General features: G+C 37.6%; 1 protein-coding gene across 6 annotated transcripts in view; it reads right to left on the bottom strand.

The window, feature by feature from the left end:
- The window catches only part of BBX (BBX high mobility group box domain containing), a 283,127-nt gene that overhangs the window by 200,451 nt on the left and 56,694 nt on the right, over positions 1-25,982 (bottom strand). Inside the window, exon 1 of one of the 6 annotated variants that reach the window (XM_082393100.1) lies at positions 6,744-6,900. The exons of the other annotated variants lie outside the window; for them this stretch is intronic. The gene's annotated coding sequence lies outside the window, so the exon portion shown is untranslated. Of the gene's footprint in view, positions 1-6,743; positions 6,901-25,982 lie in introns of those variants that run through there. 6 annotated transcript variants of the gene reach the window in all.

The raw sequence follows: 25,982 nt of genomic DNA, 5'->3' as shown, positions 1-25,982 counted from the left end.
GAACCATAGAGCTATTCTGCTTCAAACGTGTGATATTCAGCACAAGGTAATTCAGAGATCATCAGGGCTTCCGGCTCAGTTTCAAAAGTGGGGAGGGGGGCTTCCCTGGTGGCGCAGTGGTTGAGAGTCTGCCTGCCAATGCAGGGCACATGGGTTCGAGCCCCAGTCCGGGAAGATCCCACATGCCGCGGAGCAACTGGGCCCGTGAGCCACAATTGCTGAGCCTGCGCGTCTGGAGCCTGTGCTCCGCAACAAGAGAGGCTGCCATAGTGAGAGGCCCGCGCGCTGTGATGAAGAGTGGCCCCCACTTACCGCAACTGGAGAAGGCCCTCGCGCAGAAACGAAGACCCAACACAGCCATAAATAAATTAAATAAATAAATAAATAAATAATTAAAAAAAAAAAAAGTGGGGAGGGCATAACCGTGGTTTCAACAGGCCAAAAGACTCCCACCCAAAGCCATGGGAGCCAGACCCCTCCCCGGCAGAGCTGTGGGGAAGTGGCTATCTTCATCTAGATTTCAAGGGAAGGAGCCACTTGGAGCTAGAGGCACAAGACCCAAGCAGAAGGCACCACAGCAAGGGCAAGGCCACCACAGAGAACTCCACTAGGGCAGTGCCCAGAAGAGCTGTGAGGGTGGGGCTGCAGGTCCCTGAAACTCCAAGCCAGCAGAGCCGCAGGTGTACCATTCCCACCCGGGAGAGAGGCTGCGGGACTGCACCCAGCAATGCCCTGGGGGCAGGGATGCTCTAGTGTGTCCAGAAAGTGGGGCTCCTGCCCCAGTGGGCCTGGCAGGCAGAGCATCACGTTAAAGAAGATTATTCTTGAGCCTTAAGATTTGATGCTGTTTGCCCTGTTGGGTTCTGACTTGCTTAGGAACTATCACCCCCTTGTTTCCTATTTCTCCTTCTTAGAATGGGAGTGTTTAACGTTATGCCTGTACTACCATTACAATCTGGAAGCACATGATTTGCTTGATTTCACAGGTTCACAGCTAAAGGGGAATTTGTCTCAGGATGAACCATCCCTTGAGTCTTACCCATACCTGATACAGATGATATTTAGATGAGACTTTTGAGTCAATCCTGGAACCAGTTAAGATGCTGGGGCTACTGGGATGGTGTGAGTGCCTTCTGCACGTAACAAGTTCATGAATTCTGGGGGGCCAGCAGCAGAATGCTCTGGTCTAAATGCTTGTGTCCCGCCCCCGCAAATACATGTGTTGAAATCCTAATACCCAACGTGATAGTATTAGGAGGTGGGGCGTCTGTAAGGTGCTTAGGTCATGAGGATGGAGTCTGCATGAACGGGATGACTGCCCTTTAATTGTCCATTCTGTCATGTGAGGATACAAGAAGTCTGGGATCCAGAAGAGGGCCTTCACCTGGCCAGGCTGACACCCTGATCTCAGGCTTCCAACCTCCAGGGCTATGAGAAATAAATGTTTTTTTGTTTATAAGCCACTCAGTCTGTGGTAGTTTGTTATAGCAACCTGAACAGACTAAGACAGACTTACTCATTACAAATAATTTAGCAACCAGTGCACTATCTTCTTGCAATTTTTCTTTGCCATTTTATGGGCTTTAAGGGCAACTTCATACATACACACACACACACACACACACACACACACACACACACACACACACTTTGTTAGAGGTGTTAAGTTTACTGTGTAAAAAGCAACACGTGCTGTTAAGTTTACTGTGTAAAAAGCAACACGTGCTTTGTAAATAAATACTAAAAATTGAACCTAAAATTTAGGTTTCTTTCTAAAGTTTGATAAGTTCGACTTAGTTTCTTAATGATAAAAACAATAACACCAGAAAAAAACATAGGAAAATGACTGTTGGGATGTGCCATGTAAAAAGAAATTTGTTTGAAGCTTTAGAAAATGTCTATACGCACTTTCTGAATAGTACCTTAGAGAGGTTAGGGCTTTAGATCTTTACATTTTAAAATTCTACAAGAAGTACTGAATGTGTATTTCCCAATTTCATGTTTATTTTCCAATATCCCATGTTGGTTTAAAATTACATATGGACACTCTGCACTGAGTACTACTCTAGAATTAACTAATTCCACTAGTAATCATACCTTCATCTATTTGTCATATTACAGTTTTCAGCTGTGCTTCTGTATAGTTCATGTACACATGGTTCATAGTTCTGTATACATTTATATCTTCATTTCCTGTTAAAAACATCTAGTTAAAAGCATCATTATGAAGCATAAAAATGAATGGGTCATGAGAATAGATTTCAGAATATAAGATAAGAATAGCCATGTAAAAATACAACCACTATTAATTGATGTAAAATATGCTTACAAAATAGGAAATAGAACTTGGGACTACTGGGTTTTGCAAAAGAAGCAAGGAATACTCTAAAAGTGCAGCTTCACGGGTATTAGTGTTCATATTTTGCCAGCCTCAGGTTAATAAAACTGGGCTGTTCCCAAACTGTGAAGGAGGACATACACTCAAACCTGTATTAATAACCAAAAAGCTGGAGGAGTAGCTGGGTTTGACTGACTAAATTTACTTATAAGGCCTTTTTATTTCAACTACTGCTATTGAAAAACTTTCTAAAATGTATTCAGGAATACTTCCTTGCTTTAGTAAGTACCGTATAGTGAATATAATTGAATCAGCAGTGACTGACTGCAAGTCTTATCATACATTAGGGTCAGCCTTGTGAGCATCAGTTTTCATTGGACCCTAACGAGGATGTGCACATTTAGGCTAAATGTATACAGACTGGCCCTAGGCTATTCATTCTCTGGGAGCTCGTCTTTTTAAAAAAAAAAAAAAAAAGAAAAATGAATTGTTTAAAATCGATATTTCAAAGGGGAGGAAAGGAGCTTATTTTCTTGTAAGTCAAAAACGAGGAAAAATAAACCTGGTTATCTGAGCTTTTACTATATCACTGGAGCTTTTCTAAAGTAATAGGTACTCTTGAAAAATCTGTTCCATTTCAACATTTTTAAGGAAATAAATGCCCAAGGGCAAAGCTGGGGGAAAAGAAAGGTAAAATCCAATTCCTATATAGAGAAGAAAACAATATTGAAGAAAGCTGTGCAATATCCAGGTATTTACTAAGTATTTACTATGTACTAAGTATGCTTAGGTACTAAGTACTCTGCTAAGCACTATGGCTACAGGAAGCCTTTTGTGCCTGGGCCTCAGTTTCTTCATCTGCAAAATTAAAAGTCGAGCTATATATGCCTCTCGTTTAATATATAAAAACTTCCCATGCTGTGATTCATTATGAACAAAGTGATAGTACTCTACTATGACCCACTGCATGTATGTGTGGGGGTCAGGGGGTGGTGAAATAACTTTCCAAGGGAGCTAGGATGCCCAAACTCCTAAGAATACTATTCTCTACAATTAATTTAGGAATGCTGGCTAGTCATTTTATTCCTCTTTTATTGCTTTGGGCAGAACAGTAAATTAAGAACAAATAAAGAGCTGATTGGTCTATGTGTTATGGGATTAAATACTAAATATCCCAAAAGAGACAGTGAAGCATCTGTGTAGGCCTTATTTCCTTTCAGTTTTCTTTGAAGTCTTATCCTAAAAGACAAATGGCATCAGCACTTGCGGTTTGATCCACAGAGCACTGGAGTGAACATGAGCAGGGCTGGATTTGGGTTCTAGCATTGACAGTAGCAAACTGTGTGATCTTAGACAAGTCACCTGCTCATCTGCAAAATATTTTCTTCTATTTCTGTCATTAAACAAGAAAGCCGGGGCTCCCCTGGTGGCACAGTGGTTGAGAGTCTGCCTGCTAATGCAGGGGACACGGGTTCGAGCCCTGGTCTAGGAAGATCCCATGTGCCACGGAGCAACTAGGCCCGTGAGCCACAACTACTGAGCCTGAGCGTCTGGAGCCTGTGCTCCGCAACAAGAGAGGCCGCGAGAGTGAGAGGCCCACGCACCGCGATGAAGAGTGGCCCCCGCTTGCCGCAACTAGAGAAAGCCCTCGCACAGAAACGAAGACCCAACACGAAGAGCCAAAAATAAATAAATAAATAAATAAATTAATTAAAAACAAACAAACAAAAAAACAAGAAAGCCATGACAAATTCAATGTATTTCCTTTTAAAATAAAGATATTACACAAATAGTTCAGGGGAATGCCCTGGATGTATTTTGATTTTGGAAAGGCATTTGACCAAGTATTGAATACAAACATTAAGACAGACTGCACAGTCAAATGGGTTCCTAACTTTGAACAGCAAGCTCTGAGTAATGAATCAGAAGAAATGCTGGAAAGATGGACTGAATTAACAAGATGAAATTTAACTGTAGATTCAAACGAATGGCCTAGATCACTCTTTAAAATCGCTACTATATGCATATAATAAACTTCTGGCTTTCAGTTTGGATACATCACTCTCCCTGTGTGGAATAACTGATTCATTGGGTTTTCTTCTTATGTTTCCCAAGTATAAATGCAAACCCTGGTACTACAGTGAAAAAAAATTCACCAAGCATGGAGTAGAAGAGGCCTGACTTAAGTACAGTTCATGTGAAAAAGAACTAAGCTTGAGCTGACTTCGAGCTCAACATGAGTCAACAGTGTGATATGACTGCCAAAAAAGTTAACGTAAGCTTAGCCACCAACAACAGAAGTGTAGTGTCCAGAACAAGAGAGTTGCAGCTTTACTGTATTCTCTGCATGCTGTGCTGGACACCACACTTCTAGAATGATAGGCTCCATCCCCAGGACACCCTACTTAGGAGTGATACTGACAAAACAAGCCCAATTCCATGACAGGAAGTGACCAGAATGGGAAAGGACCTAGAAAACAAGCCCTCGAGACTGAAAAAAACTAAGACTATTTCTCCTGGAAAAGCTAAGTCTTGGGGGAGAGATACTGAATATCTGATGAGCTGCTGGTGACAAAGTTCAGACCTAATAGGACACATAGCAAAGCAGATTTGCTGTCATACAAACAGTACCCAAAACAGAATAGGCTGCTTCAGCACTGGGGACATTCAGGTAATGCAACTGTTGTCAACTCTGGCTACACATTAGAAAACACCTGGGAACAGTTTTAAATCTATCAATGCCCAGGCCCCACCCGTGACCAATTAAATCAGAATCCCTGGGATTGGGCCTGGGCAATGGTAGGTATTAAAAGCTTTCCAGGGGCTTCCCTGGTGGCGCAGTGGTTGAGAGTCTGCCTGCCAATGCAGGGGACACGGGTTCGAGCCCTGGTCCAGGAAGATCCCACATACCATGGAGCAACTAAACCCGTGTGCCACAACTACTGAGCCTGCGCGTCGGGAACCTGTGCTCCGCAACAAGAGAGACCGCGATAGTGAGAGGCCCGCGCACCGCGATGAAGAGTGGCCCCCGCTTGCCGCAACTAGAGAAAGCCCTCGCACAGAAACGAAGACCCAACACAGCCAAAAATAAATTAATTAATTAATTTTTAAAAAAAAAGCTTTCCAGGGGTTTCTAGCATGCAGCTACGCTTAGGAATGACCAAGGTAAATACAGTGAGGATGGCTACCTGTCTGTGTGTGGCATAGTGTAGAGGGGATTCCTTCTCAGAAGCCTGCATTAGATTTACCTTGTTAACATTACCCTCTATGATCACGAAGATTAGCTCTCTTTGTAAATATCTGAGAAGAAATCAAGTTTGAATGGCACAGTCTCTTAAAAGGAAGAATTTAGGTTGAGTTATAATAGCTAGCCTATTCTATTCGTGAATAACTGCTTTCAGTGATTTAAGCATTACCATCTTTGAGGAAAAAGGACAACAGTATCGGCATGTTTATATGTTGATAAGTTTAAACAATTTAATTCCAAAGTTTGTAAGATAAATTTAAAATATGCTAACATTCAAGAGCTCTCAAGTTAATTTCATGATAAAATAATTCTTAAAATCAAGCAGAAGCTCCTTTGTAGTTTGAATGGTCCTGCCACTAGTAGCTTATCAGATGTACATGATAAAATGTTATATTTTCCTACTTTAAATATTTTCTAAAATGTTTTATAACATAATAGCCTGGACCAATATACAGTCCTCCGTATTTCCTCCAGTGTTGGTTATATTCTTATTCTTAATCCTACTCTTCTGACCACTGAATAGAGGCATTTATACACATTTCCTAATCTCCTTTGAAAAAGATACATCCAGAGCCTTCTGGCCTTAATATAGGTCAGGCAACCACTGTAGTGGGTGGGGTTATGAGTCTAAATTTTAGTGACCCCTCCAGACTTTTCCACTTACATATAACACACCCTCTAAACTTTAAAACTTTCACTTTAGGTTACGGTAAATCATCAACCATTTCCTTTTACTTTTGCCATCTGTCAATGCAAAAAGCTCCAAATGAATCTGAAGCTTCTTCTAGGCTACTCAAAGTCTCTCTCATTAATCTTTGTCATGTGGTTCTAAATAACGAGAGAGATACAATGAGAGAGATATTAAACAAGATCATCTTGTTTACAGACAACCACCTCCAAAAGAGCCTGGAGTAACGCCGTGGATTCGACTAGATGGATTCAGGGTGAAGGAGCTTTTCAGGAGTCCTGATGTGGGGACCAAGCATACAGTTAACATTTTACCAAGAGCTGGCTAACTGTACCACGTTCCAAGTAACGACTGCCCTTTCCATATCAAAACACTAGAAAGAATTACGACCTTACAACCATCCGAGCAGCTGCTGGGTGGACAGTCTGCTCCACAGCCAACAGTCACCTTTCCATTTTTCAAGCACATACCTCTCACAGAAATGTTTTCAGTGCAGCAGTCTACAGAGCTGGTTATAACACCGGCACGATGTGACAACAAAATTCATGATGATTTTGCTTTTTTAGCCTGCCCCTTTTTAAAAAAAATTCTTCCCTCCCCCTTCATCCCCCAAAGAAAACCAAACCAACGATACTTCCACAAAACCTGACTCAGACTTATGAATATGATGCTTTCAGTGAAAGCAGACCAGCTTTATAGGAGAACAGCTTTCATGAGAAGCAGGAAGCTGATCTGAGCAGCAGAGAGCAGGGATGGGGCGGAGCAGAAAGGAACTGAGCTGGGGGGGGAGCGAGCACAGACCGTCCAGGCTGCTTCTAGTTACTTATCGACAGTTTCAGCTTATAGCACAGATTTATGAACAGGGTGAGCATCGGTCCTGCCGTACCTTTTCTTTCTTTTACGAATCTCTGTCAATCTGGTAAACTATTACACGGGATAGTGAGGCCTTACAGCCTCGCCAGAGCCCAGTTGCAGGGAAATGATGTAAGCTTCCCACCTCCCACCAGCCCCTGCTCTGCCAATCCACCTCTACTCTGACCTGTTAACATCCCCTCCCTCCCCCAGTGCCACTGCCCTGGGGCGCCCCGGGCCCCAGGCTCGCCTAGTTGTGTCCTACTGTGCAGCAGAAAGTATTTGCCAGGGGATAAGGAGCATTTTTGTTTTGAGAAAAGTCTTCAATGAAAAAAGTAAATGCCTCTCTATTTAAACAATAATGCTGAGTTGACAAAAGCTAGTTCCCAGTCGCCAGGAGAAATAATATTAAATAGGACGGAGGTAAAGAATGCAATTTAGCAAAAGGCAGCAGAAAGTGTGATGCAGCAATGGGTATAATAATAGAAGTTAGGAGACACCGGTTCTCCTATTCTAATACCACCTCGATGACCTTGAACAATTGGCTTAATCTCTCTGGTTTCATTTTCTGTAAAGGGAAAGAGTTAACGTAAATTACATCTGAGGTCTCTTGTAGTAATTTTATGAACTGATATGCAAAAGAGACAAAGCAGGGGAAAAAAGTAATCTGACTGTGGCCAACTGTTTGTTGTTTACTCAAAATTGCACACAACTCCTTACACTGAGCTATTTAAAATACGCTTTGCCAAGGTGCTAGTAAATGTGAGTAGGACTAGCAAAAGATGTGTAGGAAAAAAAGTTACAGGCAATTTGAGTGTTAATCCTGACCTGGAGAATTTATAGAGAATTAGGATTGTGAAGATTCATTCTCAGGAAAAGACGATTTATAAACAGATGCTTAGAAGCAATTAAGACTTTTAACATTAGCCTAGACAACATAAACTATTTACCTTGGCCAGCACTGTTCTAAGTTTACAGGACAAGTGTGTGTGCGCGCGCATGCACACATACACACACACATCGGGGGAGAATTTTTTTTTAATTAAGAGCCCACTGGTTACTAGGACAACAGTCTTCAAATTAGGATAGGCAAACTCCTACAAGTGCATAAGACTTTCTAAGGGGTATGAAGGGTATTCAGGCACATAGATGGTAAATCAATTTCCAGATCAACCTTTGTAAGTACACTTATCTGCCTGAGAATGCCCCTAGAGAGCAGGTTCACCTGTCCCATCCCCTCTTTTCCTATCCCCCCTCTCCCACTTTACAAAATCAAGGCACACAGTCACTTATCACAAATGTCACTCAGGGGCATTGCTTATGGTAGGAAAAAAACCTCTGAGCAGGACATAAGGGTACAATTAGAAATACTGGTAGCGAAAAAGTGTGTGGCCCTAACTCTTGCAACTCAGGTGGTTTTGCCAATTTTTTGCTTGGAATAAAACTGGAGGACCTAATTTGGTTGTCAGCTGATAAATCATCAAAGACAATTTTAAATGATAGAGCACTGTGGTTTTGAATATAACTGAGGAGTTCAAAGAACTGAGTGACACTGCTGTAATAATACTCTCATCCTCTTCAACATATTTATGTAAACAAAATTTCAGTGTATATATAAAAATGAAGGAAAAGTATGCTGAACTCTTTCTGCGTGAATAATATTCACGTGCTGATATATGAACTAACTAGAAGAAAAGTACCAATAATGCACTGAGATAAATTTCCAGTAAAATAATATTTTTCTCTAATATTATTTATCAAAATTTGTAATTCACATGTTATTTTGATCAACTGCGTACTAATAATCACTGTAATAACTTAAATATCACTTAAAGTCTTGTGATCACAATAAATTAACTTTTGTCACCAGAAGTACCATAGGGTGATCAAAAATAGATTTTTTTAATGTAATAATACATAAGGATAAAATTTAGTGGGAAAAGTATAATAATAAAGACTTCAAGGAGAAAAATTAACACTAAAATTTGACTGTTAAAGAGTAGTTTGTAAATGGATAGTAGTGGTAAATATTAAACAGCTATGGTATTTGATTCAAGTAAATACATTTTAAAAGGCCATACCAATTTTATTAAGAAATGTCAACATTTACAATCAATGACGATTATATCATTAGCAAATGATTACACCTATGACAAAATTTTTAAATGTCATTGAAGAAATATATGACAGAACCCAATAGTTTTCAAAATTCTTTTACTACAGCAAAAATGTTTAAAGACTGGTGAGCCCTTCTTCCAGTCCAGAGCACCTTTCAACTGTTACTAAGAGTTTAAAATAAATAAATAAATTTTTTTTTAAAAAAAAGGACAGCAATCTAGAACCTCAAGAAATGAGCCACATGGAGCAACTAAGTTTTCCAGTTACCTGTGGTTATATTCTTTGAGTACCACAACAGTTTTGTCTCCTAATTTTAAGCTATTATAAATGAAAATCTTCTCAAAATGGGGAACTTCTGAGACCACACCAACATGATTTAACCGTTTATTAGTGTTTCCCAGACAATTATTACTAACACCAATCCTGCAAAGTATTCATATAATGCCCCCAAGGCTTTTGCTGCTCCTCGTGTTTGGCATTTTGCATTTCTGCCAGCAAGCAGGGGATGTGGGTTCAATTCCTGGCCCACCAATCACGAGCTGCCAGCCCCTAAGCCAAGGTGCTGAAACACCCTGAGCTACACCTTTCTTCCCTATAAAAATAAGTTCATCTCATTTTCTTAAACTATCTCACAAAACTGAGATGAGTTCACAGAAGTGAACATGCTTTACTTTAAAACTCCATACGGAGAAAACTTAGGTTCTCACTACTGAGTGCCTGCATGAAGCTCCCCTCTCCATTCTAATTGTGGAAATCAGCCAAAAAGCTAACTAAATCTGTTTAATTCTGATAAAAATGGTTTAAGTAAGGGATGGGTGTCTTCTATAAAATACATACATCAACTTAGTGACATTTATTTCCAGAGGTCATATGGGTTCTGGATCACTGATACTGATGGATGGCTGAGTAACATATAGAAAGATGTAACTCTATATATGTCCCATCCAAAACCTCAATCTGCTGATATAACAAAAGATTCATGGAAAAGAGAGGCCTAACATTTTTAAGATGTGATGCTCATTCACCTTAGTACCAAGCCTATCACCCTCCCAACCACCAATATACAAATACATGTTGCTTTTATTAATTATCTGCTCACTAAATGTTTTTTATTATTATGGTGTTTGGTAGTCCAAAACTTCAGTTCCCAAGCTACTGTGCCCTACTGTGCCCTGTGCTGAGTGCCCTAGAACCTTAGGTTCATTCCCAGAAGCACAAAATAAACCTTTCACTTTCAAAAGTAGCAAATAAAATTCAAATAACATCGAAAGGGAGATAAGGTTTTAAAGAGTTAACTGATACTACCTGTTCTATTTAAAATGTTCATATGGTAAGCTTACTCTATTCCATGAATTATTATGTGGTTACTATTATTACAGTCTCACTTGACCCTTGAAGCAATTCTAATATTATTTCCAGGCTACTGATTGTGAAACTGAACCTCAAAAGTATTGAAGTGATTTGCTCAACATCACAAATGAAAGCCAGAACTAGAACTCAATCCTGCAGATGGATGGTCCAGCAAAGTTTGCTGGTACATGTACTTGCCCCACTGAAACTGCTGGTATAATCAACAAAAACTGCAGTGAGAAGGTATGGCACCATTCCTGCTCTTTTCTGTGTTTCCCACGGGGCATCATGGTTTTAGTCCAAAAAGCAGGCATTTTGGAATAGCAGAGATCAGAGTTTGAATCCAGACCATGTGACTTGGGCGAGTTATTTAACTTTTCTAAGGCTCAGTTTCCTCAGATGTAAAAGGTATTAAACAGCACCTATGTATAAGGTTGCTGTGGGGATTAAAAGGGATAGTGTTCTTAGCACCACGCCAGCAACAAACTTGAGTTTACTAAATAATGATAACTAACATTTTTGAGCTCCATTATGTGATGTGTCTTAATTCATCTAATTTTCCTAATAATTCTATGGCACAGTAGATACTATTATTATCACTCCTAGCGAGGTAAGGCAATCTGCCTAGGGCCACAGAACTAAGAAGGGAAAGAGATGGCCTGAGGCTCAGAAGCCTGACTCCAGGGCTCACACTCTCAACTACCATATAATACTGCTGCCTCTTTAGAGATGAGTATAATGATAGCACCTTTAGTCTCACCCCCATCTCCATCATCCACCTTCTCTATAGTTAGCCTGGAGGGCCTTAGGTCTATGAAGCACCCCAGCGATGAGACATAAAGAGCTGGGAATCTAAGTGACACTGACAGAAGTAAGGGCTTCAGGGAAGAAGTCAAGAAGGAAGTTGGTCCCTGGAAGAGAATAATGTGCAACAGAATGGAGAAACTAAATGGAGGCCTGAAATTGGGAACATGAAAAAATATCTGCTACTAGATGGGGGACGGGGTCGGGGGACTCAGCCCAAGAAAAATAAACTTATATTTTAAAAATCTAATTAGGTGCCTAAAGGAAAACTATAAAAGAAAAATTGCAAAAACTTGGCCTGTGATATAATTTGGGGTTTACTCCCTATCTATTTAATAATTGTTATCTGACCCTGGGGGAAAATGTGATCATTTTAATCAGCTCTCACTGATGACCTGATACAGGCACAATGAAAAGCATTTACCTCTGAAAGTATCAGGGCCCAGCAAAATGTCCCTTTCAACTACTGAACTGCAATTCTATTCCACTGGCAAGTCTTCAATCTCATGCTCATGCCATGTTATTGCTGAGTTCCTGTGGATAACTGTGTTTTGGGCTTTTAATCTACATTATTTTCCTCTGTGCCTTCTGTCTAAATCTAAAACCTGGTTTTTTTCACTTAAAGGGACTGCTGGATATCTCAGTTTACCTATTTCCCTCAGGCAGAGTTAGGCTGCATTCCATGTGTTCCCAAAAGCTCTGCACGTGCCACTATTACAGCACGGATGACTCTCGTTTGTGACTAAAGATCTCATTACCCTGTGAGAGCCCACAGAAAAGAATCCACGTTTTGCTCATCTTCACAACCCCAGCATCTAGTACACTGTGTTGCACTCAATAAATGTTGAAAGATCAGCTGCAAGTTTTCAAGCCTGTTTTTCGTCTCCTTCAAGGTTTCCTTTGCCACTATCTCTTTAGATAGTGATAATCTTGGATCACCAAAAGTGATTAGGATTTAGAGGATTAGTGATTACTTCTCTGGCAACTGGCTGGGGAAATAAAAAGGAAACAATTCTGGGTTGATGCTTCAGTACCCACTTTCCTGAATATGTCCAGATTCCGTTTTCAGACAAAAGATATGCCTTAGGGTCATGATCACTTAAAATTTTTTGACTAGCTCAAGGGGCTTTGTTTACCCCATAATATCCAGCAAAGTGCCTAGCACGAGGTCAGTGTCAGATAAACACTTTTTATATTGGTTAACTGATTGCTGCTATTGGAACTGCCATAGGCCAAATGCAGAAGATCCCTGAACTACCAACAAGGGTGTTAAAAGATTTAGCAAAACACCAGTTAGTCTCTAATTTCAGATAATTAGCTTTTTAGAAATGTGAAACTATGATTAAATATAGTCAGAGAATAAAAATTCCCCAAAATATCATACTTCTATTTTTTCCATATGGAGGTCTTTGAAAAGTATAGTGCTAAGAGAACTTCCTAACCCTAATCTGGAAAAAAACACTCTCTCATAAACTATATGGCACAAATTAACAGAAACTGTTGGTCCTTTAAGGTATGTGTAATAGAAATGTCAAACTCATACTATACTGAGAGATTATTAACTTTGTGATGGAATTAATCTCTTTAAAGCCACAGTCATAGCTACCATATAATCAAAATTAAGTTATATATACAATGCCAAAAAAATTCAAAGTAATATTTCTTTGTGTCATAATGATTATAAAGGCTAAATGGTATATATTCACCAGTAAGTTACAGATTCTCCTCACCACATACATTCAAAATATTCTTTTATTATCTTCATGAAATCTTAATAAGAACATTTTAATTACCTAAAGTATTCTGCTCAAGGAAATATTTCTATTAGTATTAAGACCCTTTAAAATAAATAGAATGTTACTAGGTATGGGATTTGTGTCCTCCTTTTAATTGCGTGCTATTACTAACAGGTGTAACATTCATTGATTTTTTTTTCTTTTTTAAATTTTTTTTAAATTTTATTTTTTTATTGAAGTATAGTTGATTTACAATGTTGTGCTCATCTCTGCTGTACAGCAAAGTGACTCAGTTATACACATATAGACGTTCTTTTTTTATATTCTTTTCCATTATGGTTTATCATAGGATACTGAATATAGTTCCCTGTGCTATACAGTAGAACCTTGCTGTTTATCCATCCTATATATAATAGTTTACATCTGCTAATCCCACACTCCCAGTCCTTCCCTCCCCTATCCTGCTCCACCTTGGCAACCACAAGTCTGTTCTCTATGTCTGTGAGTCTGTTTCTGTTTTGTAGATAGGTTCATTTGTGCCATATTTTATATTACACATATAAGTGATATCATATGGTATTTGTCTTTCTCCTTCTGACTTACTTCACTTAGTATGATAATCTCTAGTTGCATCTATGTTGCTGCAAATGGCATTATTTCATTCTTTTTTATGGCTGAGTAGTATTCCATTGTATATATGTACCACATCTTTCTCCATTCATCTCTTGATGGACATTTAGGTTGTTTCCATGTTTTGGCTATTGTGAATAGTGCTGCCATGAACATAGGGGTGCATGTATCTTTTTGAATTATAGTTTTGTCTGGGTATATACCCAGGAGTGGGATTGCTGGATCATATGGTAATTCTATTTTTAGTTTTCTGAGGAACGTCCACACTGTTTTCCACAGTGGCTGCACCAACTTACATTCCTACCAACAGTGTAGGAGGGTTCCCTTTTCTCCACATCCTCTCCAGCATTTGTTATTTGTAGACTTTTTAATGATGGCCATGCTGACTGGTGTGAGATGGTACCTCAATGAAGTTTTGATTTGTATTTCTCTAATAGTTAGTGATGGTGAACATCTTTTCATGTGTCTACTGGCCATCTGTATGTCTTTGGAGAAATGTCTATAAGGTCTTTTGCCCATTTTTTGATTGGGTTGTTTTTTTGTTGTTGTTGAGCTGTATGAGCTGTTTGTATATTTTGATGAACATTCATTAATTTTTATAGTTCCTTATAAAACAAGTAAATCATATTTAGTAGAAATATATTTTCTCCAATCAGATTACATATATTATTTATTTGCATGTTTTTTAACCTGATAACTTTTCCAGAGAAAAGCTGTTTTTCTATTATCCTCTAACATCTCTCTAGCTCTATGAGGTCTCAGGTTTGAAAGTCATAATTTGTCAATGTTTTAGCAAGTCCCTTGATACACAGATATCTAAGATGGGTCTACAATACACAAGCTTTTACTGATGGAAATTTAGCAAGCATATTTTACAATATATTTTCACTTAATAGAAAAACCACTGAGGTAAACATTATTTCCATTTTACAGAGAAAGACACTAAGCTCCGTAGAGGCCAAGCAACTCACATACTAAATAAGCTTTAAAAGGAAAGATTTGAATTAGGTTTTCTTTCTTGAAATCAGGTGCTTTTAGCATATACTGGAAAGTTTAAAAATACATTTGTTCTTCAATGAAGAATAAAATTTGGGGGAGCAGGGAATTCCACATGCTTCTCAAATGCCTTCTGCTTCTCCTCCCCTTTAAAGCAGCTGTTTCTGCATCATAAACCAAGTCTTTCTAAACCTCTTTTATTGGACTTGCACTGCTCCCCGAATTCTCTAGCTATTGTTTTAATCTCTTTCATTATTTTTATAACTTTTTTCACTGTCCTATGAAAAATGAAGAATGTTATCTAAGTTTGGTTTTTTGTTTGCTATTTTTTAGATAGGCATTATAGTTTTAAAAGGAAAAAAGGCTTCTTCTAGAACTTACAAGCACCAAGGAGAAGGGAAATATACCTTGAAAGCTAATGATGTGATTCTACACTTAATCTATGATTCTGTCCTTAAGACTGTGGGGAAAAAAACCCATCCAGAATGGCATTAACCTTTAGGAAATTGGCCACTTCCCAAGAGTGGATAATGCGTGGAAGCTGGAGGTATTATGGGTTGTGTTAAGGAGGCAAGGTCACAAAACGTCAGTAACTAAGTTTCCGGCAATACCGGGGCACGCAAAGTTGTGACTTCTCTTGGAACCACACACAGCCTGTGCTTTTATTGATGAGTGGGACCCCTGACCTCACACTCCCGAACAGCTTAATTCCTACAATCTGTCCCAAACCCCAAGTGCTGGTTGTAGGCCCACTGGCATGGCTTTTTATGATAGACTAAGTAATAGGTAAATAAGCTCTCAGATGTGAAACACAGCCCGACATGGTCACTGCAAGAGGGATTCATCTATGTAGGTAGGAAGTGCTCTGGATAAAGGTTAAACTCTAAAATGATTTAAAGAAATAAGAGAGGGAGTGGTAAAATAAGAGAGATGAAGATTTAGAAAACTGAAATACAATAGATACATGTATATGAACATACATAAATAATTTTGTTTATAATATAACACATATATCTAATTATTTCACTCATAAAATCTTCATGCTTAAAGCTGATCCTTACTGGTCCCACGGAATGGTTATTTATAAAAATATTTTCAGAAGTGTTTACAAGAAATACTTCCTATTTGAAACTGTAAAACTCATATTGTACTTGTGAAGTAATATATTCCTGGGAAAAAATGAAAGGATTTAATAAGATCTGTAGAAAGGATGAAGGGACCAAATTACACCCCAAAATGTTGGAAAGCACTAAAACAAGGGCATAAAGGAACTAATCAAAATTCATGGAGCACAAGGCAAAATTTCCAGCCAACTGTGAAAATCACACTTTTGAAACAAATTTTGTTTTGCTAGATATTGTCCTTTCTTTAAATACATCTATGTGCCTTTTTTGTGATTAAGAAGGCCAAAATTCTCAAAGCAGGCATAAAGAAATTCTGAGATACTTCTGTACTTGAACAACAGGTTAACTGTCCTCTGATATCTTCCCAGAGAAAATGAAGAGCACAATTCCACTTCCGAAACTTTGAAAAAGAACTGCTATGTGGCACTGCTCAAAAACCAAGCCAACACTTAGGCTTTCATGCTTCCTCTGGTGGAACTTCTTGAAACAGTGCCAAGAATCATTTGATCACGTAAACCAGTGCTGATGAGTTAGAAGCAGCTGGAGTATATGAATCAGTGGTCATTTCTCTGTTACATTTTTGTTTTCAAATAATTATCTGGAGAACCAAGTAACTTGATCAAAAAGGCACACTGGAAACAAAATTAGGAGGCAGAAAACCTAGAGGATAGTTCTGAATTAGGATTAAACTCCTTTTGACTTCAACTGTTCTCTATTTTTTTCTATAGCTTTGTTTTCTCAGTCCTCTTACAAGATTTTGGAGAGTAAGTAACCAAGTACACTTCTACCTTCCTAAACACAACAAGATAATGGTCAAATAGCAGATGTTCAAAAGACATTTACTCATTGAGTGTAATTAATAAGCTCAAATAATAAAATGTTTCCTTACTTTTCCCCCATTAAAATCAAGTTTGCATTAAAAATAGGAGAAATTGCATAAAATGACTTCTAAACATTCAAATGCAATGCATCAAAAAAGTTAAAGGGAAGTTTCATGGGGCAGAGTACAGTAAATGCAGAAATGGAAATAAATGTGTGTAACGCAACAGCCCTAATTCTTACATCACAGATGTTCTTTGTAAACACCATTTATGTTTTTTTAACCTAATTTAGGAGATTTAATTTCTTATATTCATGAATGTCCACTAGTAGACTATATACAGTATATGATTTTAAACTGAAATAAATATTGCCCATAATCACATCACTCCATAGTGATTTTTGACTCCATCTTTTTTCTTTGTAACCCCGAAGTCTGCCATGCCCTTACATCATGCTATATGTTCAATTTTTACCCCATTCTTGCACATTTCAATCAGAGAATAGGACATGAGAAAGGCCAGAGTTGAGAGGAAAAGGTAAGTGGGTATTAAGAAGTAAGAACAAAAGGATAAACAGCCAAATCATTCAGGACTTTCTTAGTCATGGTAAGGAGCGTGTATTTATCCTAAGAATGACGAGAATTCAGTATAGGAGTAATAAGATTAGATCTGCATTTTGGAAGGTCCCCGCTGGCAGCAAGGGGAGGAGGGTGGACAGAAAAGGGGCAAAACTAGAGGCAGGGACACTTTTTAAGACCTTGCTTAGAGACTTCTCTGGTGGTCCAGTGGTTAAGACTCTGCGCTCCCAATGCAGGGGGCCCAGGTTCAATCTCTGGTGAGGAAACTTAGATCCCGCACACTGCAAGTAAAAGATCCTGCATGCCGCAAGTAAAAGATCCTGCAACGAAGATCCCAAGTGCCACAACTAAGACCCGGCGCAGCCAAATAAATTACATAAATAAATAAATTGAAAAAATTGAAGGAAAAAAAAAAAAGAACTTGCTTAAATTACACAGGCAAGTAATGTGGTGGTCTGTATTAGGATGGGGCCGGTAAAGGGGAGGAGCCATGGATCAATTCCAGAGATGCAAAGGAAGTAGAATCAACTAGACTTGATGGTTAAACGTATCAGGGTAGCAGATGGGAAGATAGGGAAAGGGAGGTTTTACTATAAATCCTTCCTGAGGAGTATTTTTTAAAATGACGAGCTATAATAATTATAAACTTGCTTTTCTTTATAGTGGTTGCCTTTATGCATGTATTCCTAAACAATACACAGTTTAAATTTGCCAGCTTCTGAACTCTAGATAAGTAGAATATTCTTCTGTGACTTGCTCCCTTCTCTCAGGATTATATGTCTGATATTCATCTGGGTGCTTGTGTTTAACTCTTTCGATTATATGGCCAAATGTTGAATGAATATACCAAAATCAGCTGATCTAGTAAATGAATGATATGCAAAAAAAATTTTTACCCCATTCTTTTTTATTCACTTATGTTAGTTTTAGGAAAAATAAGTATTTCCTAATGTTATGAAAAATATAAATGAACACAATCTTAACGGCTGAATTTTTTTTTTTTTAACTGGAATTGGGAAACTCAGGAACAGAGAAGTTAAGCATCTTGAACAAAGTTACCAGATTTACAGGTAACAAACTGGGATTTGAACCTACAGTGCGTGATTCCACAGCCCATGCTAGTAACCAAATTGCTTCTTCTGTTTATGCAACGTATGTTTGCCACACCCCTCCCCTCGTCCCACCTATATCTCATTCAACTGCATTAGCTTCCGGCTTCTCTCCAACACGAGAAAGGGCTACTCAATCCAGGCTGGCTGCTTCTTTACTGATCCTCCTACTCTCTACCTTTCTGTCCCCCATCCCTGTGCTCCAGGCCACTTTTCTTACTTTGTGACCATGTTGTTCATACAGTTCCCTCCGTCAGTCACTCCCTGCTTTTCCACCTCCTCAAAGCCTGACCACCTTTTAATATCTGGCTCATGTCCCCTCCCCTCCATAAGGTCTTAACTGGACAATTAAAAACATTCATTCATTCAAATCATTCAATAATTACTTATTTAACACCCACTGTGTATCAGGTACAGCTCTGAGCACTAGGATAGAAAGGGGAATAAAACAGACAAGGCTTCTACTCTCACAGGAAGAGCAGAAGATAAACAAGTTAAAAAATGAAAAAAATTTTCAGTGATAAAATATTATGAAAACAAGGAGATTTCTGTACTATTTCTGCTTGGCTTTCTGCCAACTTGCTGTAAAACTGTAAATCACTGAAGGCAAGGATTCCACCTTTTGTCTAAAGCCTGGCATACAATAGGTACACCTCAGTGATCAGTGACTTAATACATGTACAAATGAAGAGAATGGATGACTGGATGGAATGACGGATGGACGGAGGGATGAATGAATGAACGAGCAACTGCCTCAAACTGTGACTAAACCATTCCATCTCTAAGTTTTGCTTTCCCCAACTAAATTGTTCCCCCGACTAGACTGAGGGTCAAGAGCCTAGAGTCTGAAAATCTGTACTGGTCTGGCCTGCCCAGTGAAGGTGAAAATGAATCAACATAGGGCAGGCACCTCCAGTTAAGGCGTGATCCCCACTATTTCCTATCCTCTTACCCAATGCCCATTTCCCATGGTCACGCTCCCTGCCTGCTTCCTGCAAGCATCTGCCCCCATGCAGGTTTACCTTTAGGACAAGGTCCCAAATTTTCATAACTAATAGTAAATAGAAAATTGAAAAGCTCCGTAACATAATCTTAACTAATTCTTTAGGAATTGTGAGAATAGCAATTTCTAGCTCAGATTATCTAGAACTACAAGAAGTTCTGAATCATTCTAATATGGGGCTAAATTCTCAAAAGCTCACGAAAACTAATTTCATTTTTCTTTAAAAATGCTAATTTAAGTTTTCAAAACATTCCGAAGAAGTGGTGGAATATAGTTTTAAATTAAAGCAGGATAAAATGGCCAAGCCCTCAAGAGTGTGGAATTACTTGCTTACCTCACTGGACACAATAATCCCAGACCACAAACAAGGACACTGTTTACTTAGCCTTGACAACAAAAATAAATCCACAGACAACTCTGTGGACTCCAGTCTAATGAACACAGTCTTAACAGTTCAACATTCAGTTTAGGTGCACATTTAATTGTCAACAATATTATAAACATAAATGCAAACTTTGTGACAAAAATCCAACAGTAATGCTCAGTCATAAATAAGTTAACTAACCAGGGCACCCATAAAATACATTATTTCTTTTGTAATAATCACCTAAGTGAAACATTAAAAAAAATTTTTTTTTTCTCATTAAGAACTAGCTAACCCCTGAGGATGTGTCCATTACTTGACTTAAGTTTAAGAAACCCAGATTTAAAAAATACAATTAAGGGTATCTCTCCAAAAATGAATTCATGTTTATTTGTGGTATGGGCACATATATGTACAACAAACTGAATACTTTAATCAAAGTTCATTCCTGATTAATATTCAAATGCTAGTGATTCTTAAAACATTAAAACTTTACAGTCCTCTGCCCATCAGCCACAGTTCTCTGATGAACAAATAGCTAAATACATAATAAAGAGTACATAAATAAACTCTTTAAAACAGCAGCTTACTGATTACTGTGACTTAAGAGAACCATGTGGATGAATTATCTTGGCCAAATAATTATCCTCTATTTATTTGATATTAACTTCTGATTTTGCACTGGGATTTATTAAAATGAGAACATTTGTTTAATATTAAAGTTACATGAAAGAGCATCTGAAAAAATATCCGAAAGTTGATCTTTTATTGTTCACTAATAAAAATGTCCAAAAATTATAAATAAAGTGTAACCCTAACCAACAAGAGTTAATGCAGATTGAAATCGGAAGAGTCTGGAACCCCTTAGTTTAGGGGTTACTGAACTCTTTTGTGAAATAAACATAATACAACCAAATATCTTATTTTCTTGCATCTCCGTACTGTGTTTTAATAACAATTAAAATAAGTCCACTTTTTAGTTATCCAGAGAGTCTTATATATATAAAACACAGGTTTCCTATTCAGGAAATATTTCTCTTGTTATTTCAAGTGCCTCATGCCAATTTAGCATCACTAAAAATTATCAATTTTGATAAAATATTTTCCAAAGAAACTAAAGAACCATAGAAAAATAAATAAGATTGTATTTTTGTGGTACTGAGTTAGCTAAAAGCCACAAAATTGGAAAAGAAACACTTCTTATAAACATCATAATTATAAAAACTTAATAATTTAAAGACTTAAATTGTATTTGCTTTCATATATATAGTATGGGCCTTTCAAGAAGCTATTTTTTCCTACTTGGAAATAAAGATATTTCCTTTTTATCTTAGCATAAATAACCAATTAGCTCCCAATTCCATCTCCAGGTACTATTCTTTCTCTCTTCCTCCTTTCCAAATAACACTTACCAAAACACTTGTCAACAGCAACTATCACCTTTTTCTCCCTTCCTACTTGCTCCTCAACCCACTGCTATATGGCTCTCACCCGCCTCCAGTTCTCAATACTGACTCTCCATGAGATCACCAGTGGCCTGAACATGCTAAACGCAGGGGTGGATTTACAGCCTCACCTTACTGTTTCCTCTGCTTGAGTTACTGACTTGACATTCTCCTGGTTTCCCTCCTGGCTCCCTGAGCAGTCCTCAGCCCCAAACTGGTTCATGCCATCCATCTGCCCTCTTCAAGGCCTTATTCCTATACTTTCCCCTGCATTTCTGTCTCCCAAAGGCCTAACAATTCTTAAGATTTCAACTGAAAACACTTCCTCAAAGAAGCCTGCCCTGCTTCTGCAGCTTTGGTCAGCTACCCAACTGTAATTTTCTTACTACCCCATTCTTTTACTCTTAAGCATTTATGACTATTCGAATTAAAATAATTGTATAAGTAATTATTTGATACCAACAGCCCTCACTGAAATGTAAGGGTAGGGACGGTGATCTCTAGTGCCCAGCACACAGCATTCTACACATGAACATTTGAAGGAAGGAAGGGAGAAAGGGACAGAGGGAGGAATGAGTTTCACAAACTAAATTGAAAACTATTAACTTTGATTCTAAATAGTAAACTAAAGAAAAAAAATAGCATCATTTCAATAATCTGATTCAGGTGTTATAAACAAGCCAACTGTGAAATCAGTTGAATTTCAGACAAGTAATATTAGAGATACTATGTATAATTTAAAGCACAATTTATCCTGAATATTGAAATGACTGGCACTTAAAACAACAACAACCCTATAAAAAAATAGTTCCAGAAATCAAAACTGAAGACTGTTTTGCAAAATCATTAATCCTCTCAGGCTCAGTAGAAATCAGGCTATACATGAAGAAAACCATAAACATACTGGAATAAATATTTCTGGTTTTTGTCTTTTGTGGGGGTTTTTTGGTCTGGCCAAGACGCATGTGGGATCTTAGTTCCCTGACCAGGGATCGAACCCACGCCCCCTGCAGTAGAAGCACGGAGTCTTAACCACTGGACCACCAGGGAAGTCCCTGGAATAAATATTTCTTAAACCTGAATTAACATTTTAAAACTACTCTCAATGACTCAATTTGCTTCTTAAAATGATAAAGGAAGCATTAATTACTACAAATATCTAGTATACTGTGCTGTTCATAATAAGGTGTAAATCATTCAGGCTCAGTCTACTCATTCATAAAATAAGCAGTTGAGCAGCTGATCTGCAAGTTCCTTTCCAACCTTTTTGAAAGTTAAGAGTTATACCAAGAAACCTAACACAGCAACATCCCAGTTAATCTGAAAGTCTGCTTCTGAGTCTCTTTTAACTATTCAAAATACAAAGGATTAAAGCCTAAAAAAAACATTAAAAGCCCTCTGAGTAGTCAAGATTTGTTTTTATTAATACCCAACAAGTCACATATATTAAAGGCAGGCCTTTAAACTTCACACCTTGATTTTTATTTTGATCCCTGTTGCAATATGCTTCATTATCTACTAAACAAATCATATAACTAGGCTGCTAACAGCCTTGAGAAGACTCAAAAACGTTAATGAGATAGGAAAAATGGAACAGGAAAAAATATTAAAGCACAGTTCATTCTCTAAAGATCAGCAACGCAGAGAGGTTTTAGTGAAGCAAAGAGCGCAACATACCTCCACAGCTTATACTACACCATTCTATTAATACTAACAGAAATAATGATAATTTTGAATTATCAAAAAAAGTAAAAGTATGTTTGTTATATTCTATTTAGCAAGGCAGGAAAATATATCACCATTGAAATGTTTAAAATTTAAACTTACATTTTTTTTTAAAAGTTAAAAACTGTTAAAAACAACGGGTCCCAGAACTTAAAACTACCAAGCACTACACTTTAACTGGTACATTATAGTCCCAGAGACAAAACATTAACACAGGAGGTATTATCTTATTTATATGCCAACAGCTTTAAGGTAGGAAAATTCTTTAAAGTAAGTAAAGAACTGCTTTCCACTCATGATTTAAAACAAACACAGAAAACAAGAAACAGGGAGAAGACTCTCCTGTGTTGAAATTTATGTCTGGAAGCGCTCTTAAAATGAGTACTAATTGTTTGGCATTTGGGTGACTCTGGGTTTTCAAAGATGGCTACTTAACTGGCATACTAAGACAATCTTTCAACAAAAAAAGATAATTTCAATGTTTTTGTAAAAAAATCAATACCTTTTAAAAAAATCCTAGTTTATAAACATTGTCTGGATACTTGGATAAAACTAAATACCTTGTGACCTAAAAACAAAAACAAAACAGATGGGTGAAGGTGGTCACAAAACAGATGGGTGAAGGTGGTCACCTAGTACAAACTTACAGGAGAAAAAAGAAAAACAGAAAAATGTCATGTAAAAATGCTTTCCACATATTTAATATGTGTGCTGAAACTTAAGGTAAATACTGAAGAAATTTTTGCCACATGTTTCCAAAAGTATACAATCTTGCTAACTCTTTACTACCTATGGAAAGTACTTTAAAAAATACTTCTACCAAGTTAATGTGAATATTTTGTTAAACAGAAAGTTTGCCAAAATACCTAATGCCCTAACAAGCTAAGAAGAAACTACTGCTTCTGCCGAAATCTTTGAAATAAAGAATTTTTAAGTTAGAGATTCTTTTTTTTAAATGAATATTTTGGCTTATATATATGTGTATTATACTAAAATGAACATTATAAAACATGTTTTATAAATATGCAGCTACAGATGTAGTAATACTGTATACAAATTAATAGAATCTAAATTTTATTTAAAAAAACATTTTAATGATAGTAATTATAATTATAAAGCATTATTCTTTTCTAAAAATATCAGACTACTCGTTAGAGGACATAGTTCTTGATTAAGAATTAGATTTAATAAATTCTATAAATTCTGCCCTGTGGTTGATAGATTGTATTCTTTATGTAAAACTTGTAAGCTTTCTTATCTTAAATTCCTTATTCCAAAGTAAAAGAAACAGCTAACTCAAGGATGTTAAGTACGGAGGATGTATGCAATGTATAAAAACCTGAACAACATCAGTTCATGCCCACAGCACAGGATACTAATCAGCAAACCACTAATTATAATTTGGAGTATCATTCCATTCTCAAATCTACCTTTTAAAAACTCTGCTTAATTCCACAGTTATTACCTGTCTACTATGTACAAAGCACTGTTAGCCCATGCAAGACAGAAGAATGAAAAAAATATTCAGACTTGGTAGGAGCAGGGCACAAATACAGGATCACAGAAGAATTACCAAGTCTAGGAATCCTGACACTGGCCTGTAACACCAAAAAAGATTCAGCATAAACAGGGAAACAACTATTCCTTTCTTAAATGTGGGGGAAAGTTCTTAAGTTGCTCTTTTATCCATTCAACACTTCAGAACTTAAGTGTGATTACTCTCTAAAAGCTCAGTAAGGGGCTTCCCTGGTGGCACAGTGGTTGAGAATCTGCCTGCCAGTGCAGGGGACACGGGTTCGAGCCCTGGTCTGGGAAGATCCCACATGCCGCGGAGCAAGTAGGCCCGTGAGCCACAATTACTGAGCCTGCGCGTCTGGAGCCTGTGCTCCGCAACAAGAGAGGCCGCGATAGTGAGAGGCCCGCACACCGCGATGAAGAGAGTGGCCTCCACTTGCCGCAACTAGAGAAAGCCCTCACACAGAAACAAAGACCCAACACAGCCATAAATAAATAAATAAATAAATAAATAAAATTTAAAAGCTCAGTAAGTGAAAATGTGATTAAAGGGATTTTAAGGCAAAACTAGCAGCTTCTATAAAAAATCAGAAGCTTGGTTTAAATTTGCTCCTTGTTAAGTACAGATTGTTCTTTAAGCAAAACATTCAAGGATTCACTTACGAATAACAATTAAAAAGGTTAGCAACTGACTAGGTATTAGGTAGACTTCAGGTCTTCCATATTTAAACATTTATTTGCATAATTACAGAAGACTAAAATCATGAAATTTTGTGCCTCAATAAAAATATTGACTAAAAGCTGGTTCTTTGAGAAGACAAAACTGATAAACCTTTAGCTAGATTCACCAAGAAAAAAAGGGAGAGGATTCAAATCAATAAAATTAGAAATGAAAAAGGAGAAATTACAACTGACACCACAGAAATACAAAGGATCATAAGAGACTACTACAAGCAATTTTATGTCGATAAAATGGACAACCTGGAAGAAATGGACAAATTCTTAGAAAGGTACAACTTTCCAAGACTGAACCATGAAGAAATAGAAAATATAAACAGACAAATCACAAGTAATAAAATTGAAACTGTAATTAAAACTCTTTCAAAAAACAGAAGTCCAGGATGGAACACTTCACAGGTGAACTCTATCAAACAATTAGAGAAGAGCTAACACCCATGCTTCTCAAACTCTTCAAAAAAACTGCAGAGGAAGGAACACTCCCAAGTTCATTCTATGAAGCCACCATCACCCAGGTACCAAAACCAGACAAAGATATCACAAAAAAAGAAAATTACAAACCAGTATCACGGATGAACACAGATGCAAAAATCCGCAACAAAATACTAGCAAACAATATCCAACAACACATTAAAAGGATCATACACCATGATCAAGTGGGATTTATCACAGGGATGCAAGGATTCTTCATATGTGCAAATCAATCAATATGATACACCGTATTAACAAATTAAAGAAAACCATATGATCATCTCAATAGATGCAGAAAAAGCTTTGCACAAAATTCAACATCCATTCATG

Source organism: Balaenoptera borealis (assembly GCF_965194805.1).
Source record: "Balaenoptera borealis genome assembly, chromosome: 5".
Lineage (NCBI taxonomy): Eukaryota > Metazoa > Chordata > Mammalia > Artiodactyla > Balaenopteridae > Balaenoptera > Balaenoptera borealis.
This window is presented reverse-complemented; position numbering and strand designations above follow the sequence as displayed.